The sequence below is a fragment of the Pecten maximus genome, chromosome 2 (genome assembly GCF_902652985.1).
Source record: "Pecten maximus chromosome 2, xPecMax1.1, whole genome shotgun sequence".
NCBI lineage: Eukaryota > Metazoa > Mollusca > Bivalvia > Pectinida > Pectinidae > Pecten > Pecten maximus.
This window is the reverse complement of record NC_047016.1, coordinates 52065367-52084684: the sequence shown is the minus strand read 5'-3', so window position 1 is coordinate 52084684 and position 19318 is coordinate 52065367.

Below are 19318 nucleotides of genomic sequence, written 5' to 3'. Positions count from 1 at the left end.
AATATAATGATGTAATAACATTATAATGATGTGATAACAATATAATGATGTAATAACAATATAATGATGTAATAACATTATAATGATGTGATAACAATATAATGATGTAATAACATTATAATGATGTAATAACAATATAATGATGTAATAACAATATAATGATGTAATAACAATATAATGATGTGATAACAATATAATGATGTAATAACAATATAATGATGTAATAACAATATAATGATGTAATAACAATATAATGATGTAATAACAATATAATGATGTGATAACAATATAATGATGTAATAACAATATAATGATGTAATAACAATATAATGATGTGATAACAATATAATGATGTAATAACAATATAATGATGTAATAACAATATAATGATGTAATAACAATATAATGATGTAATAACAATATAATGATGTAATAACAATATAATGATGTAATAACAATATAATGATGTAATAACAATATAATGATGTAATAACAATATAATGATGTAATAACAATATAATGATGTAATAACAATATAATGATGTAATAACAATATAATGATGTAATAACAATATAATGATGTAATAACAATATAATGATGTAATAACAATATAATGATGTAATAACAATATAATGATGTAATAACAATATAATGATGTAATAACAATATAATGATGTAATAACAATATAATGATGTAATAACAATATAATGATGTAATAACAATATAATGATGTAATAACAATATAATGATGTAATAACAATATAATGATGTAATAACAATATAATGATGTAATAACAATATAATGATGTAATAACAATATAATGATGTAATAACAATATAATGATGTAATAACAATATAATGATGTAATAACAATATAATGATGTAATAACAATATAATGATGTAATAACAATATAATGATGTAATAACAATATAATGATGTAATAACAATATAATGATGTAATAACAATATAATGATGTAATAACAATATAATGATGTAATAACAATATAATGATGTAATAACAATATAATGATGTAATAACAATATAATGATGTAATAACAATATAATGATGTAATAACAATATAATGATGTAATAACAATATAATGATGTAATAACAATATAATGATGTAATAACAATATAATGATGTAATAACAATATAATGATGTGATAACAATATAATGATGTAATAACAATATAATGATGTGATAACAATATAATGATGTAATAACAATATAATGATGTGATAACAATATAATGATGTAATAACAATATAATGATGTGATAACAATATAATGATGTAATAACAATATAATGATGTAATAACAATATAATGATGTGATAACAATATAATGATGTAATAACAATATAATGATGTAATAACATTATAATGATGTGATAACAATATAATGATGTAATAACAATATAATGATGTAATAACAATATAATGATGTAATAACAATATAATGATGTAATAACAATATAATGATGTAATAACAATATAATGATGTGATAACAATATAATGATGTAATAACAATATAATGATGTGATAACAATATAATGATGTAATAACATTATAATGATGTGATAACAATATAATGATGTAATAACAATATAATGATGTGATAACAATATAATGATGTAATAACAATATAATGATGTAATAACAATATAATGATGTGATAACAATATAATGATGTAATAACAATATAATGCAATATACACATACAACAAAATGTCGTATAAAGATGTATGTGTACACATTATTACATATATACAATTTATGCAAATAAATAAATTTAGGTTGTACATCGTAATATTATGTATGTGTGTAAAGTAGCCAAATTAATGGAGTGAATACTTATATAACAATGCTGAAGTAAATTGAGTTCTCCCACAAAAACCCCGTAATCGATGACAGTAATATGACACGATGTAGGGGAACCAAGTACACCCACACATGATCTGACATCGAATCAGACAGTCGGATTCATGCCAAGTGATCATTTCTGATATTTACTTTCAAAAGACTGGTGCTCGGAATTTCGTTGTGGAAAATTATATAACTATTATAATTATATTTTATTGTAATGACGCAAAACCAAACTCTCTTCAATCTAGAGCTCTATAGAAACCGGCCAAATTTTGTAGTTCCGATGGAGTCCGGTTTAGACAGGGGTGGGTGGGTGGGGGGGGGGGCAGATTTTTCAAATTTTTGGACTTGTTAAAAGGTTTTAATGCATCACTTTATAATTGTACTAGGGTGCTGATATTTCGCAATATAGTCCCTCTGGAGTAAGACTATCCCTTCTCGGAGTGAAACTAAAAAAAAAACAATGTGAAAATGCTAACATTAGACAATTTATACCGTTCCACATTTTTGCAGGGAGATAACTCTCATTAGGATAATATTTTATCAAAAAAATAAAGAAATAGGTCAAAAAGCAATTATTTCATATATTCATTCCATCTACAACAGCATAGCTTGTCTCCCGAATGTTTGTCAATAAATAATTTACATATATATATATATATATATATATATTGGTATGGTTTTGAAAATTGCATGAATACACAATATATATAACTATAAATATTATTAATGCAATTCGCGAAGCCATACCAATTAACATATCTTAATTCTTTATTGACAAACATCTGTGAGACGAGCTATGCTGTTCTCCAACAGCTTTTGTGTTATTATTAGTATTATTTTGTATCAATATAAATCATCATTGAATTATGTCCTCTTCAAGAAAGTACGCATACATTTGATACATAAATAACGGTCAAAATAATGTACAACCTACAGTAGACAGGAAAAGTACAAATTACAATGTGAAATATCTTAATTTCGATAAAGACTGTTGTATTGACTGAACTTGACCGACGTTTTAATCACAGTTATCGTTCTTGACACAAATACCCGATGTTTATTCCCTATAATATTTACAATGACATCCATGTAAGTCACATTTTATTAATATATTGCCCTCGTTTTGTCGGTCTTGAGTTATAGGGCTGACCCATGTCGGTATTTGTCCTTTAACACAGATATCTTATCATTGTGTCAACATGCCGAAATGGATGGTTGAGAGATTTTTTAACAGAAAATTTGGCAACGTCATCACACCAGGCAGAATGGATTTGCACATATTTTGCAACGTCATCACTCCAGAATGGACGTGCACACATTATTCAACGTCATCAAATCGGAATGGTTAAGCAAAAAGGTCGTTTAGTTATTAGCTAATACATGTAGATTACAGTATGTCAATTTGTGTGTCAATTCATTAACAGATGTTAATTAGATGTTGGAAACAAATTTATTGTTTACAGTCAACAATTATCTATTAAATAAATTATTGTCGTCATAGCTATGGCCAAATTCTTCAAAATACATAATTAACTTTTGGAGTACCCTAATTTAATTGTACTTGGAAATCGTAATATACAATTTGATCGTAAATGATCAAGTTGTGCAAGTACCCAAGAAACTGCTTTTTATGTATGATGGAAATTGTTGAGTATGAGACATCTACATCAAGGAATTTAGACGTTTGTTCCACGTTAAGGTATTTAAACTGTGTTAGATTAAGAGGGTGAGTCTTACAGATTCCACGTTACAGTATTGGATTTACTAGAATTGTACAAAGACACACAATTTATTAACACATTTCAATGTTAATTGTAAGATACAGTAGAGCAAAACATGAATTTTAAGATAATGTTTGGTTTCGTCGATGAATAAGAATACCTATTTGTCTGGGACGTTCACCTCAGCTTGATGTCTCTATCTCAGAGGTGTTATGGTGGCTTTCTTAGTTATTCTGACAGGTTTCATCATAGCAACTGACTACACCATTGTTTATCAAAACTCGATGAATTACCCTGTCCCGTGTTCCCGAGTTGTTTCCCTTCCTAACGTCATTTTTGTATATTTTGTCACTTGCCCCATTATGAAATATTAAAGATTATTGACTGGGGCTGAGGGCATCATCGATTTTGTTAGCACCCAAGATCCTGACTATTGCGCGACGCGAAGCGGAGGGAAATAATAAGGGTCGAGGGTGCTTACAAAATCGCTGTTGCCCTCAGCCCCAGTCAATAATTGGTTTGTTATATTAGGCTTAATTTTATTTGCTAGAATGTTGAGAACAAAACACTAAAACGAAAAGGTGTTCGTTATTATCAGATCGCAGATCATCCAATGTTGTAGGCTTATTGAAATTGAAAAGTCCTAACAGCAACTTAGTCACATTTGCAGTGTTTTTGCTGTCTCTGTCATTCAATATTTTGTCAATATTTCTTCATTGTAAAAAGCAAATCGGGTTGAACCTTCAATGTTTGTTTACACCGGCATCAGGAACCATCTGGCAGACGTCAATATTACGCGCAAGGTCCCGGAGACGCTTGAAACATCAGCCAATCAAATTGCAAGTTTACCCCGGATCTCGGGAAAATCGAAATGCTACCTTGGCAAGCACGCGAGGGTAGACAGTAAAAATTAAAAGACCGGGCCGGGGAAGCTGTTTTCTGTTTGTGAAATATAATAGCAAAACTGTTGCTTATTTTTTATTGTAGTTTGTTTAGGGAATTTTACACACTAATGAGTCTGTATGGGAAGCTACCTCCCCTGTCAGTTGTTTTATAAGACGATGGTAAGGTGGCGGTGGTGGTGGCGCTTCTGGATTTATAGATAATATCCCTTTAATTCAATGTTTGGTATTTGGACAGTTGCGAGCATAATGTAATGACCAAGCCCAACAACCACAGCATATGATATCTCTTTGACCATTATATTTTTTTCATCCCCTGTCCCTTCCAGTCTGACTTTCACGTCTCAAGGCTTTACCAATTGATTTCTGCAACTCTTCACTATTCCTTGGCATCACATCAGTCTTCTTGGCGAGCCGTCTGTTCTGGTTGGAAAAACGTGGTTTATGCGGATTTATTGGTTTTCTACTTATGATAGTAAATCGTAAGTCAAGCATCTGAAGTTGAATTACCAACAATTTTCTTTCCGTCTAGCTAGACTTACGATTTAAACTCAAGGCAGCGTTATGATTACTTTGAATACCTAGCCGAGTGATGTTTAGATGTGTGTAAAAAGTTTCGGCGTTAAATTGAACAATTGCTTATACAATTTATTAATTTACTTCAGGCCATATTAAATTTAAAAAACGAAAGCTAAATGTATTTCGGTACCGAAACCCCATATGAAATTGTTTTATTAAATATAACTAGTTTTGTTTACTTGTTTACTGATATTTGTTGGAATTCCGGACCACTTGTGGCGGCTGTTTCAAGAACCTTACTCTCCCCCGTCGCCCTTTCCCTAATGACACTGTCGCACTGATTACTTCTCCTAAAATGTTCAAAGCTGCTGGACAATGAAAAAACACCAGCTGAGTCTTGATGCATTATGTGATTTCATTATAGTCTTCAAATATGCATACACCTATTGCTTTTATTAATAGAAAAGATGTAGAGGATATATAACAGTGTCCTCAGTAATACCAAATATATTGAAATATAAATATTGAAATGAAATATAATGCATAGAGACCTATAGATAGATGGCAGTTGCTACAACAGAACAATCATCAACAGAACACCCAGTGAAGACGCCATTTTACGTGGATTGCACTCGATTTCTGACATGGTTGCTTGCTTTTTGTCAGTGTAGCTGTGCGCCTCTTTGAATCAGCTATTGTGGTTGATCCTATAGTTTCGTATCGTTAAATATGGGATAATTTTATGGTGGTATATCTTAACTGGAAAGTCTTATAGTTTCCTGTATGCTTTCACGTCTTCTTCTCGGGTATTAAATAAGTTAGATAAGGGTTTTAGATAATTAATTGTGAACTGTACGTTTAAGGTGTTTGTTCTCCCTCCGTATGACAGATACAACCTTGAAGTTATCCATCGAATATTAGTTGGTCCAAATCCAAATCCATACTCAAATGGCGTATAATAAGAGAGTCTGCGGATTATACGCAGGTTTGCTGTTTCCCCGAACTTGTTTGAAATGTGTTTTAATTAATCAGCCGAAACGTAACAATGCATTTTATTGTACATTAGTTTGTTGACGCTTGGATGGGCTATACTGACTAGGTAAATAAATAGACATATGGAAACTAATTGTGAGACATTAAAATCGGAATACGAAAAAAAATGACACAGGCTTGATGGAAACATATCTTATTTAGATACACTAACATAGGAAAGCACCCCGATTTGACAAAAATAACCTATAGAACTAACCCTACACCAAATCAACCAATTAACAGTTTCCAACCTTTACACGTGATTTAACAATTGATTTTGTGAACATTTTAAAGTTAAAAAAAGGAAACATTACCTTATTACAAAACCAATAACGATTGTATAGTTTTTCTTTTTTCCTTTTATTTATTTAAGAATCTTTGTTTCTTGTAAATGTAATCCTGGTAAATACTAGCCGCAATATACCGCTCGGCTAGAGAGATCTTCTCTTTAGCTCGATCGGTTGAGCGTAAAATTAGTAAGCCAGGGGTCCCGGGTTCGATCCCTATCGGAGGCAGTGATTTAAATCTAATTAATCATGCGCTCTGTTACATTGGCGCCCATGTAGGGACCCGGGAAAAATACTCAAGAATGCTCCACAAGCATCGCTGTTACTCCTGGAAACTCGAGGACGAGTTCTTTCCTGGAGGGGGAGTATGTAACCCTGGTAAATACTAGCCGCAATATACCGCTCGGCTAGAGAGATCTTCTCTTTAGCTCGATCGGTTGAGCGTAAAATTAGTACGCCAGGGGTCCCGGGTTCGATCTCTAGCGGAGGCAGTGATTTAAATCTAATTAATCATGCGCTCTGTTACATTGGCGCCCATGTAGGGACCCGGGAAAAATACTCAAGAATGCTCCACAAGCATCGCTGTTACTCCTGGAAACTCGAGGACGAGTTCTTTCCTGGAGGGGGAGTATGTAACCCTGGTTCGATTCCTAGCGGAGGCAGTGATTTAAATTTAATTAATCATGCGCTCTGTTACATAAATCCATCAGAATTAGTTCTCAAGAGGGTGCATTACATATCATTAGCATCACCAAATAGTAAAATAACGACAGAACAGAAATATGTTGCCGAAGAAGTTGCGAATTTTACTGTCTCTGGATGTATGTGTTTTTGTTTGTTTTATTTAATTTAAACAAAATACAGGATTGCCGAGACAAACTAAACTGCAATAAGATAAGCTTACTTGAGAAAAACTAAAACAATACAATACTGATGAGTTCCAACGGATTTGGTTGCGGGATAGGATATAATTAAGATAACACATAGCATGTCAGCTAGCTATGACATTATATTTTTAAATTAGTAATTAAATACATCACATGACTTTAAACAAAAGAGTTTAGACACAAATACATTCCAAATTATTACTATGTAAATCTAAGTTTAACTAAAATGGGAGGTATGTTTGTAATATGTAACAAATCATTATTATCTAGAGTGAGTCATTTCCTGAAAAATGTTGAAAAACTTTGTATTTCATGTAGAAAATAGATAAGTATATTATTTCATATGTTGTATTTATTATATGTACAGCGATATAACATTGCTTATTAGTACGTTAGTATATACACTCTTGTATTTTCACGTTATTACCCTGTAAGCCTTGTACATTGTTCTGTCATATTGACCTCTTGTTACACACTTTGTGTGCCCTGAGTGAATAAAAAATCTTGAATTCTTGAACACGAAATAAATAAAATGATGTTAACAACAGATTGATATGGTGTAAAGTTTGGTGAAGTTGGTGATTGAAGAAAGTCATTTTGTTCAAAGTCAATTTATTCAACCCCTACTCATGTTTTAACTCTCAAATTGTTCTCAATTGTCACTGGGGAAACCAATAGTTAATGTTTTAATAAGACTGCACACCAACAATTATACCGTACGTAAGAGCTGAATTAGGTCACAGTTAACGTTTCTTCTATGATTCATTTAGAGGGATCGTGATGCTGTCTATGCCACTGGGACATCAACAGATGTTTTTTTATTGTTTCCATGTTTGCACTTTTGGTGACAACAGTGGCGCCATCTGTGTACGTATTGGATCAAATTGATTACATCAGGTATAATAATCATACCAACAATCAACGATAGGATGACAATAGCAAAACATCCCAGTGTGATGCTACTTGGACGTGAATCATACTCGCTTATCAACTTTCGTTTGAACATAGACGTTGAATTTTTCATAACCGTGAAGCTTTGTCCTGTAGTTCAGATCGTAATTTTATTTTTCTCTTTTGTCGTCAGCCGCTTGGAACTGTTCCAGTAAGTCTTGTAACAATTACAAGTACAGGCTTTATACGCATTTGTCGTGGTTGGTGATTCAATATTGACAACTGTCGTTTGGGTTTCTATCTGTGTTGTTCCTATATCTGCGTTGGTTGTGCGTCTCCCTGAAACTGTCGCTGTGAAGACTGTAGTGGTTTGGATTTCTGTAACGACAATGGTATCAGACAAGATTTGATCTCGTTTGTTTCAAAACGTCATATGTGTTTTGAATTCCAGTCATTCAATGCTGCATTCATTAAAGTCATTAGCATGTATCATCATTTTGGTAAAAAAAATCTATTACAGTTAATTTTATTTTCTCTACATCCCTGCATCAATAATGTATTCAATCAAACTTTTTTTAATTATCACAGTGGCAAAATATATGCAGTCAGTGTGTAGACAATGAATTGCACTCGATAAAGCAAATATCGATGAATGGTCTCCTTACTACAGAGGCAATCGCTGAGATGAGGTTCTCCTTGCTTGTCCTAAGACGGGCCTTTCACATATAACGCATTTGTGCAAAAGTATGTTCGGCAGTTTTAAGATGGGTCAAATATTAAAACCTTTTTTACTTTCGTTCACAAATGTATAAACCTGATTTTTCTGAGTGCGCATACCACATAAACGGATGTTCATCTGCAAATTATTTTTCTTTCTTCCTATTCAACCTTTCACTTTGTGATTAAACCATTATATTGAATTCAGTAATCATCAAAGAAATTATAAAAATCAATGGAAGATCAAAGAAAACTCTTTTTCGAAAAAGCCATTGCTCGTAGTAGCTTAAGCTAGAATTACTAACAAGTTACCAATTCTAACATAAATTAATGATCATTTGTCAACTTGACTTTTCACTTAATCAATTCTATTTTGTAATCAATATATAATACCTGTCCTATACACGGACATCCTCCAAACGCCGCCACAAATCTCGTTCCCATCTCCACTACAGGGCGTATTACAGTCGTCGTCATCCGTCAGCTTAGTGGTGTCAATGTCATCTCCACAAAAACATTGTGATCTGTACTGTAAAGTGAAAACAAGGGACATATACATAAAAAATCGAATTTAGTTATTGATCACGTGATGACACAAGATTAAATACGTGTCGCAAATTTCTAATAGGATTGACTTTATTTTGACTGCTATAAATAAAAAATTTCATTCTGTATTTTAAAATGAATATCAATCAAAATATTTCTCGGTTCAGTAACACTTTAGCGTAAACATAGGCTTCAGAAAATGTAAAACTGTCATTCAAAATATTTTGAACAGTGGCAAACAAGAACACTTAAACTAAGACTCATGGAAAAGTTAAAAAGAAGTCTTTGTCACTTTGCTGACCGGGTTTCTTACAATGACACCAGAATTAAGCAACACTTATGAACAAGTAAAAATTAATACTTAATACAAGATTAAAATTATAACAAAACCTCATATTGGCTTTGATAAGAGGCCAGAGTTGGTTGTTAAATTGATAATAATGCAGCATGATTACCTGTGTTCCAGCCAGTGGATTACCACGCTCTAAACACCACCTTATACATTGATCTGTAGTTAGATGTGGGCTGTTGTAGATATTTGCCTTCAAAATGCGGTCTTCGTTGTCAACAAAGCACCCGATATATTCTAATTAAAATTTAAAAACAAATTCATTTATTTCTATTTCATAATATGATACATGTCACACAAATCAAGATCTAACAGTGGCCTTTGTTACTGACTCTTTATGTAATTGTAAATTAAGTATTTCCGACAGTTTCCCAGAAAATTGCTAGAAAATGGTAACAAGCATGTCAACAGTTCTGACTACTGACTGATATATATATATATAAAAGCCATGAAACGTCTATTTTGTTACCTGAATAACAAAAACAACTCGTCTGATATATCCCCACACCAGCCTGAAGCAAACGTCGAGTAAACGCGATCAAATGGACGATTCATCATAATCAATGTAATGCTTGGGCGCGCTCGGATGCTGCACCCCGGTCAATATTTTTCATTGTTATACAGTATAAGGGTGTATAGTTCCCTTTACAAACTATAATAAATAAACAATAGTTTTGCTATTATACGAGCTGCAAACAGAAAACAGCTTTACCGACCCGGTCTTTTAGTTTTTACTTTCCACCATCGCTTGATTACTCAAGTAGCATTTCGAATTTCCCGCGATCTGGGTAAAACATGCAATTTGATTGGCTGATGTTTCAAGCGTCTCCGGGATCTTGTATGTAATGTTGACGTCTGCCAGATGGTTCCTGACGCCGGTGTAAACAAACATTGAAGGTACAACCCGATTGGCTTCTTTCGATGATTGGTTTGTTTTTGTTTAACGTCCCATTAACAGCTAGGGTCATTTAAGGACGTGCCAGGTTTTGGAGGTGGAGGAAAGCCGGAGTACCCGGGGAAAAACCACCGGCCTACGGTCAGTACCTGGCAACTGCCCCACGTAGGTTTTGAACTCGCAACCCAGAGGTGGAGGACTAGTGTTAAAGTGTCGGGACACCTTAACCACTCGGCCACCGCGGCCCCTTTCGATGAAGAACATTCTGAATGTTAACTAATAAGACATGGAACCACTTTATGACTTGGTTATGATAGTTCATGCCCCTCCACATATATCAAGAATAACTCCAACAAGTATATGAAATTGAAATGGCCACCCACCAGGGTGACATTTAAATTTATCACTGAGAAAGCCACCTAGTGGCTTCTAACATGAAATATTTTGTATGATTGCAAAGTAGTTGCACCCATACAATAATGGCAACTACAATCAATATCAAAATGTAGATAAAAACATATAAGAACCTATGCTAGCCTTAGTGGGGTTGACATAAAAACCGCCGCCATGCTAACCGCCACAAAACATGAAATAAAGATCCAGTTCTGGGCTAAAAACCAGAGATAAAAAGACTACATTATAAAAAAACTCTGGAAAACCGTGGACTGAACTGAAAGTAGGATGTACATTTGAAAGTTTTGAAATTAACTTATACATAAACATTAAAGAACATTAAGGGAATGATACATGTTGCCAATATGGCGCTCGCTACACGAATATAATCAACACATAATAAACTACAAAATTTGTATCATATAAATTATCAACGTGACAATCTATAACCGCTTATTTATTGCAACCACAAACAAGGGGAGGATGAGGGTAGGTTTGAAAAAAACTTTGCCAGTATGTATGTGCTATCTGTAACAAATCCAATATGGCTGCTGATGGGAGAAAAGGGATGCGTCCCCTCAGGCCAATTTAACCAATCAGAAGCCTGATATCGAATTCCGTCATCAGCAGCCAATGAAAAATAATAACTACCACTATTAAGGATACGCGTTCCCATAAATATTAGCCAAGAAATATTGGCATAATTAAAGAATCACGTACCATTAAATCAAACAAAATAAAGACACGAAAAAGAAATAAAGGCAATACTATAAAAAGATCTTGATATGAGGTAGCACACCACAGTAAGACAGCCTGGCCATGGGCAATTTTTTTGTTAAGCAAATAACTCCTGTATTATGATATGTATAAAAAATGAAAAAATAAATGTACACTATAATTGGTATATCCAGTATGAAGTAGTACATACAGGCTTCACATTTATTAAAACAAAAGTCAATAAATTGGTTCCGGATTTTAAATATCCGGATTTTCCGAACGTGTGTTTACACAGGAAATTTAGTTTCGCCTACAGCGCAAAATGGAAGCCCACAGAAAAGGTAAGATAGCGGAAAAACTTAATTTACAACATATGTCCAAACAAGATTAATTCTGTCTTTGGGATGGAGATATTTAATTTTAAATAGGTTTCAGAAAAAAAATTGTGTAGAGAATTGTGCCATTTTGGGTCAAATATCATAATATTTTGCAATTTTTGAGAATTTTTTAAGCTGTTACCATGGTATTCACAGCTCTAAAAATCACAGAAAATATCAGTTTACTTATCCTTCAGAGCTCTATTAAAATTGCAAATGTTGTACAGATTTCAAATATATATACTTTATTAGAGGTTATATGTAAGGTTAACTGGCAATGTTTACATATCTAAAGCATGTGCCATATTTTTCAGAATTTGGCATTTTTACTGTACACTGCTACCTGAGTTACGAGCACATAATAAGCTAATTGCTTAGCTAGCATATATAGTTTAGTTTTATTTTAATATTGTGTGCTTTGATTTTGATGTTGTTTTTTAATTTTGGTTTGGTTTTGATTATTATTTGTTTTGTTTGATTTGATTTGATCTGGTGTGGATATTGCTTTGTTTGGTTTGTTTTTGTATTGTTTGGTTAGATTTGGTTTTGATATTGTTTGGTTTTATTTGGTTTTGATATTGTTTGGTTTGGTTTGCTTTTGTTATTCTTTAGTTAAGTTTTATTTTTGTCTTTGATATTTATTTGTTTGATTTATTTATTATGATAAATATAAACCTAACATCACTTGCTTGTTCCGATAAATGAAGTTATTGTCCGTTTCTTAATGGCACTATCACACTATTTTTTTATTTTTTTTTTTTTTTAGGTTCAAATAAATTTTATTTTTCTAGGTTGCAAACATATACATCAATGTCCTCGTATAAGAGGGCTCTCATTCGCCATACTTCAATCATTCCTGTACATATGGACATAATAGATGTCTACTCTTTCTCGATCTCTCTCCCATTCACACATCCATATATACCTCGCCCTTTCGCACAACAATTGCATCAATGACATACCATGTACATGTATATTATTATTACTAATCGTTCGTATAAAGTATATAACGTATGTATGTAGATATGCCTTAAAATTTACTTTAGAAATATGTTTGTTATAAATGTGCGTATATATTAGTGTAGTGCTACCTATAAATAAGGGAGATAATTTTTATACCGGAAGTCTTGAATGAAAAACAACACGTGGATGAAGCTGCACGGATTTCCCGGAGCTGAGTGAGTTGGATAGAGTCACCTACAGTAATGTAGAGTAAGTTTTTTTTTTAAATACTTATTATCCAGTTCATTGTTGACATAAGCCTATGACCTATATAATCAGCTTGCACAACATTTGGCATTAAAAGTTGGAAATTGAATGTACCAATGCACAATATTACTATTAAAGTTAATAATATTTATTATTGACCATGATGTTTTTAATTTGTTTCAGTGTTGCTCTCTATTCTATATGGTTAAGCCAAGGTGACAGTTAAATAACATTGATAATGTACTAATGAAGTTTTTATATAAATTTCTTTACGTATATTTGTGTTAAGCTTATAGTAATATTTATGCTAATATTATTCGGTACTATGGGAGTTGTTAGAGACTTTAGTTGCTGTATTTTAATTTTGATGATGATATAATTTTCTGAGAATTTTTTGTTGTTTAAAAAAAATGTATTTTATTTGTTTGTTAAAAAAGTACTATTATTTTTTCAGTGGTACATGCGGTCGTGAAGATTAGTGATTTGGTTGCAGCTCAACGTATGGATTGGAGATTATATACGTATGCATAATTTCCAAAGCAAAGTTCTTAGTGGATATATTTTCTTAGCATTTATTTTGGATGTGAATCGTCAATGTGTAGTGTCAGGATGGATTCCGAAAAGAAGACCAACTGTTTATAATTCTTGTGTACAGGGTGATTTACGGTATTGTTTTATTTTGATTGCCATCTGTAGTTCATTTTTTAAGATGTTTAAGATGTTTACAATTTTATTTTTTTGTTCACTGATGTAATAGCTCTTGTAAATTGCATATCCTATGTATGATAGTAAGTAGTTTATCGTGTTATATCTTAAATACTGTATCTTGTATCCAAGTACTAAATTTTCTAGAGTCATCATATTTTTATGATAACCCAAAGCTTTGAAACATTCATTTATCTGAATAAGGAATTGCTTTATATATCTACATTTTGTGAAAAAATGTTCATAATTCTCCTCTTCTCTACATATGCAGCACAAAGGATTATTTTTTATCTTCCATTTATATAGTATATGATTATTAGTGAGAATTCTTTGCAATAATTTCCATTTAAACATTTTGACTCTGTTGTCTTCTATTTGATTAAATACAAAGTCTAATGTTTTCTCAATTTTTTGGTTCAATTCATATTCAGTTATATGATTGAATATGTTTTTCCATGCAATGTATGCTACTGGTTTAATAGAGTTTTTTTGCTATAATATTTGTGTATATTATATTATTTGTCAATTCCTTTAGGCATATTGTTTTTGATGTATCATATAATTTTAGTGCAGGTTGATTGATTTCAACTCTTATATTATATTTTAGTATGTCAGAATGTTTAAGTTTATCTAGCCATTGTTTTGGTATTGATTTTTTTACAATGGCACTATTTACCTCTCCTCAAATGTTCAAAGCTGTTGCACAATGGAAATCACAGCATGTGAGTGTTAATGCTTTATATAGTTCCACTCTAGTCGTAAAAATTGCATACACCTATTGATTTTTATAAATATACAAAACGAGTACCTGTAGGCAAACACGCATGTTGCATTTACTTATAAACAGAACAAATATTATTATATTTTAATAGATGCATTATTTGATAATTGCAGCGTAATATCTGTTTGTTTTCACAACCAGATTTTAATGTTCGGTGTCCAACGCCATTTTTCTGGATGTTTTCTTCGGTCATCGTGTTCTCTTGTAGGCTGCGATTACGAATGCACTGACAAAGTGAAAGTTCAAGTCTTATGTGCAACGTGTGGTTTTTTAGACTGCATTCATATCTCGTATTGATTGTTTCATCATATTTGATTCCAACAAGAATATGTATGTTCTATTGTATGGTGTGTAATCATAATGTATATATCGCTGTTTTGCGTACAATGATCTCTTTGCATACCCGGAGTATTGCTATATCATATACATTGTATACCGGTAATAATCACTTCATAATTTGAATGTGTGTGATAATCATTATACAGAATGTCCTATGTATGTGTTTGCTTATGTGCCAATGTATGATCAGATGTACGAGTGGTGTTATGTAATTGTGTAATAATCATTATACGAAATGTCTTCTTTGTGTGTGTGTATGTTGTACCAATGTATGAGCAGATGTACGAGTGGTGTTATATAGATGTGTGTAAGTATATAGATGTTGTGTGAAGATGTTACAATGTGCTCTGTTTAACATGTACATGTATCATTGTATTGAATAGAAAATATAAGTTACAAAGCTCTGTGATTTTAAATTGACCATATCAAAACAGTGTTATGCTTACATATTAGTTTTATCTTACTCCTTTTTCAAAAAGGATCAAATGCAATTCTCTTTATGTATTACCCCGCCCCGTCTTACCGACATCTCTCAACAGCTTGTTGTCGCTTACTGATTGGTAAAACAAACCATACAGCATACGCACGATTTTTTCTACTATTATTTAATGTCAAATTATTGATTTGCGTTTTGTTTTTTATTGAATAACGTGATTGATATAAAGCCAATCTCGCGCATGAATAACTTTTACATCATCGTACTGCTAATTGCATACAACTTTTTGAAAAATATGACGAATATGAAATTTTGCATCTACTGCATTCCAGCGCACCTGATTTGGAAGCTAGAGGAAAGGTATGTTACCGATTCTTGAGCCAGAAACTCTTATGGATTCCATTACATGTATATCATGGAATTCAAACAAGAAATAACAAGCATGCTGGGTATTGCTAGCGCAATACATGCCCTATCGTCCCCTGCAAAAACAATAACAGTGACATTGACTCAAAATCCCTAAACATCAAATTAATCTGTAGTTTCTCTTATTTGCTGCAAATATTTCAATGTACTATTGCAGTTAGTTTATATCGTGGTTTTGTTATCAAAATCCAAATATATCTATGTAATTGATTAGCAAATTATTCACACCACTGTAGAAACAAATGCAAATGTAAACAGCGTGCCAGTACAACCTATATGTTATTTTGCTTAAATTTCTTGTTCGTTGGAGTTTATGAGGAAAATCATAGACATGTAAAAGGTTTCATGAAGAATTTTAAATAAGTAAATTATAAGCGAAAACAAAGAAAAAATGATGAAAGGCGTCTGTAATTAGTTTTCCTCGAATTGGTGAACAGTATAAACATTTATCCTATATTACCTATGCCATTTATACGCCGTGCGCGTTTTACTGTGTAGGAGCAATCCATGGGAAATTGATGAACTAATATCTGGCACGAGTCCTTATGTTCTGAAAATTTGTAGTCTTATCTATAGCTACATGTGTAGCAAAACCGTCACAATAGGATGCACTCACCTCCTCCAACACTCGCCAAGAGAACAATCATCAACAGAAAACCAAATGAAGACGCCATTTTACGTGGAGTGCAAATCAATTTCTGATATGGTTGCTTGCTTTTTGTAAGTTTACCTATGTGCTCCTGTGAATCCTCTGTTTTGATTGGTCCTTTAGTTTCGTGTATCTAAATATGGTATATCGTATACTGGAAAATCTTATTAATTCCCTGAGTGATTTCACATCTATTGTTCAGGTATTAATTCAGAGATAGGTTAAGGTTTTAGATAAAGAAAATTGTTAACTAAAAGTTCAAGGTGTGTGTTCTCCCTCCTGATGACAAATACAACCCTTAAGTTATCCATCGAACATTGGTCGGTCCACAGGGGTGAGTAAGGTGCAGTTTGACACGTGTACATAAACTCGGCCGAACATGCTCCTGCTATATGTGTAACATCATATTTGTTTAAATATAGAATATGAGTATTGAGTTAAGGACAATGTTTAAGAGTTAGCTATATAATATAGCATTCACCATATTTTTCTATGTATCTTTTTGACTAATTTACGACTGATATTGAAGTGCTCGAGGATTTAAAACATTGGCCTATTAATAGCTGATACATAATGGAGTAAACAGGAATTAAAAATTAAGATAAGTATTTTATAAGAAGTTTAAATTCTAATAAATGACTATTTAAATGATTGAAATAAAATCCATAATATTTTACTAAGTGTGATATTTCTAGTAACAAATCCGCACTCCAACTGCTGAGTTTGTGTATTATACATACGCAAGTTCGCGGTTTCCCCGAACCTTTTTGTAATCTTTTTATTCCAATCAGCTGACATGTAACAATTAATTGGTTTAATTATACTTGTATTGGCTATAATATAGACAATGTATATGAATATGGGGATATATATCAGCATCGGAATACACCAAAATTTGACACAGGGATGATGGAAACACCAAAATAAATGAAAAAAAAACAACATTTTGTTTTGACGAAAAGACACCAAAATTAACCCGACACCAACACATCCCGATTAACGGTATCCAACCGTGCCATGTGCGTGGTGGAAAATGTTATTATTCCGAGACCATCAAGTTCGTTCAGTACATTAAAAAAATATAGCATCTGTACAAATGGCATAGTGCATCTTAATAATTCAAAGCCTTCTAAAACACAAACTGAAATTGGCCATTGTTAAAAATCCGAAATAACCAACGTTAATTGAACACAATAATTTATATATGCACGAATTTCAATAATTGAGTAGAAATCCATCTCCACTAACACACTGTTTTATTTAGATGTTGATTAATGGTTAAAAGCCTTTTCGAATAAACGAAAATGTATACTAGTGAGCAAAGCAACACACCCAAGCCGCAAACTTTATTTTTTAATAGACAACAATAGATTTCTACCAAATCGTAAGGCATATGACTCCGTGTGTTTTTAACATGTCAGATTTCTTTTTATCCATTTTCATCTTGGGTTTTGGTCCACGCATAGGAGTCGATGGTTAGAATGACAATCGCCTCCGCGCCTACACACCCCAACGAAACAGTCGAAGAACGTATCGGGCTGAGCTAAGGGTCTTATTAAAGCGTCATGTCCCTGAAATACCATGTTGGAGGTTTGGCTGGATATGCCACTTTGTGAATCGTTTGTCAGTTCCAAATGGTCAGCTGAGAGCAGCAAGTGCTACTTCAGTGTCTTAATTATGCTACGCCAGGGCACTGAACCCATAGCATCCCTTACATATGGATGAACGCCCAACTCAAATGTCTGAATTAGGCAGCAACAAGGGAGACGTTAGAATGAAAATCTCTAGAGAAAGAAGAAAACTAAATATCCTAAATATAGCCGCCTCTTAAGAATCATGGTATGGCGACAGCTATAAAACAACCTTTGATTCATTTCCCTTTAGTATATCTTTTCTAACAAGCATTCATTTTCTCTCATTTCTATGAATTTTACAATTGCTTTTGTGAACATTTGAAAGTGCCAAAAATGTAGCATAAGCTAATTACAAAACAAAATACGATTGTATAGATTTTTCTTCCCTTAATTTATTTCAGAACCTTTATTTTCCTTGTATTATACTCCAGAGCATACATTCCAATCATCATCAACAACAACAAATCTCATATGTATGCACATTCATCAATATTAAAAAGGACAGAAACGACAAAAATGTTTCAAATGACGTTGCAAAATTTTCATTCTCCAGATTTGATTATTTTAAAATTTAAACGGAATTGTGATAGCCTAGATAAACAAACTAAATAGCAATAAGATAAAATGATGTTAAATAACCTTAAACTTAATACCGTAAAATTATATAATATTTACGATCTAATTAAAATCTAAATGGTTAATCTCACTTTGTTACATGAACATCTAACAACATCCCATAAGGGGTCACGTTCTGATGACCTTTGAGATTTGTATATTCCACTTTCAGGGCGAATTGTTAATTTGTGGATGTCCTCGAAGCAAACATTTCGTCACAGCATTATATAGCTATATGCTTTGGGGAACAAAATGACTTGAAACAAATTGACAGATTATGCAAGCTATGGACTCTAGTCATGCTAATTCTTCCAAGATACTGTAAGTAGTTATTTGATTGGTTAACCCAAAATGTCACCCCGACGTGACCCCTTATGGGATGCTGTTAGATGTTCATGTAACGTAGTGCGA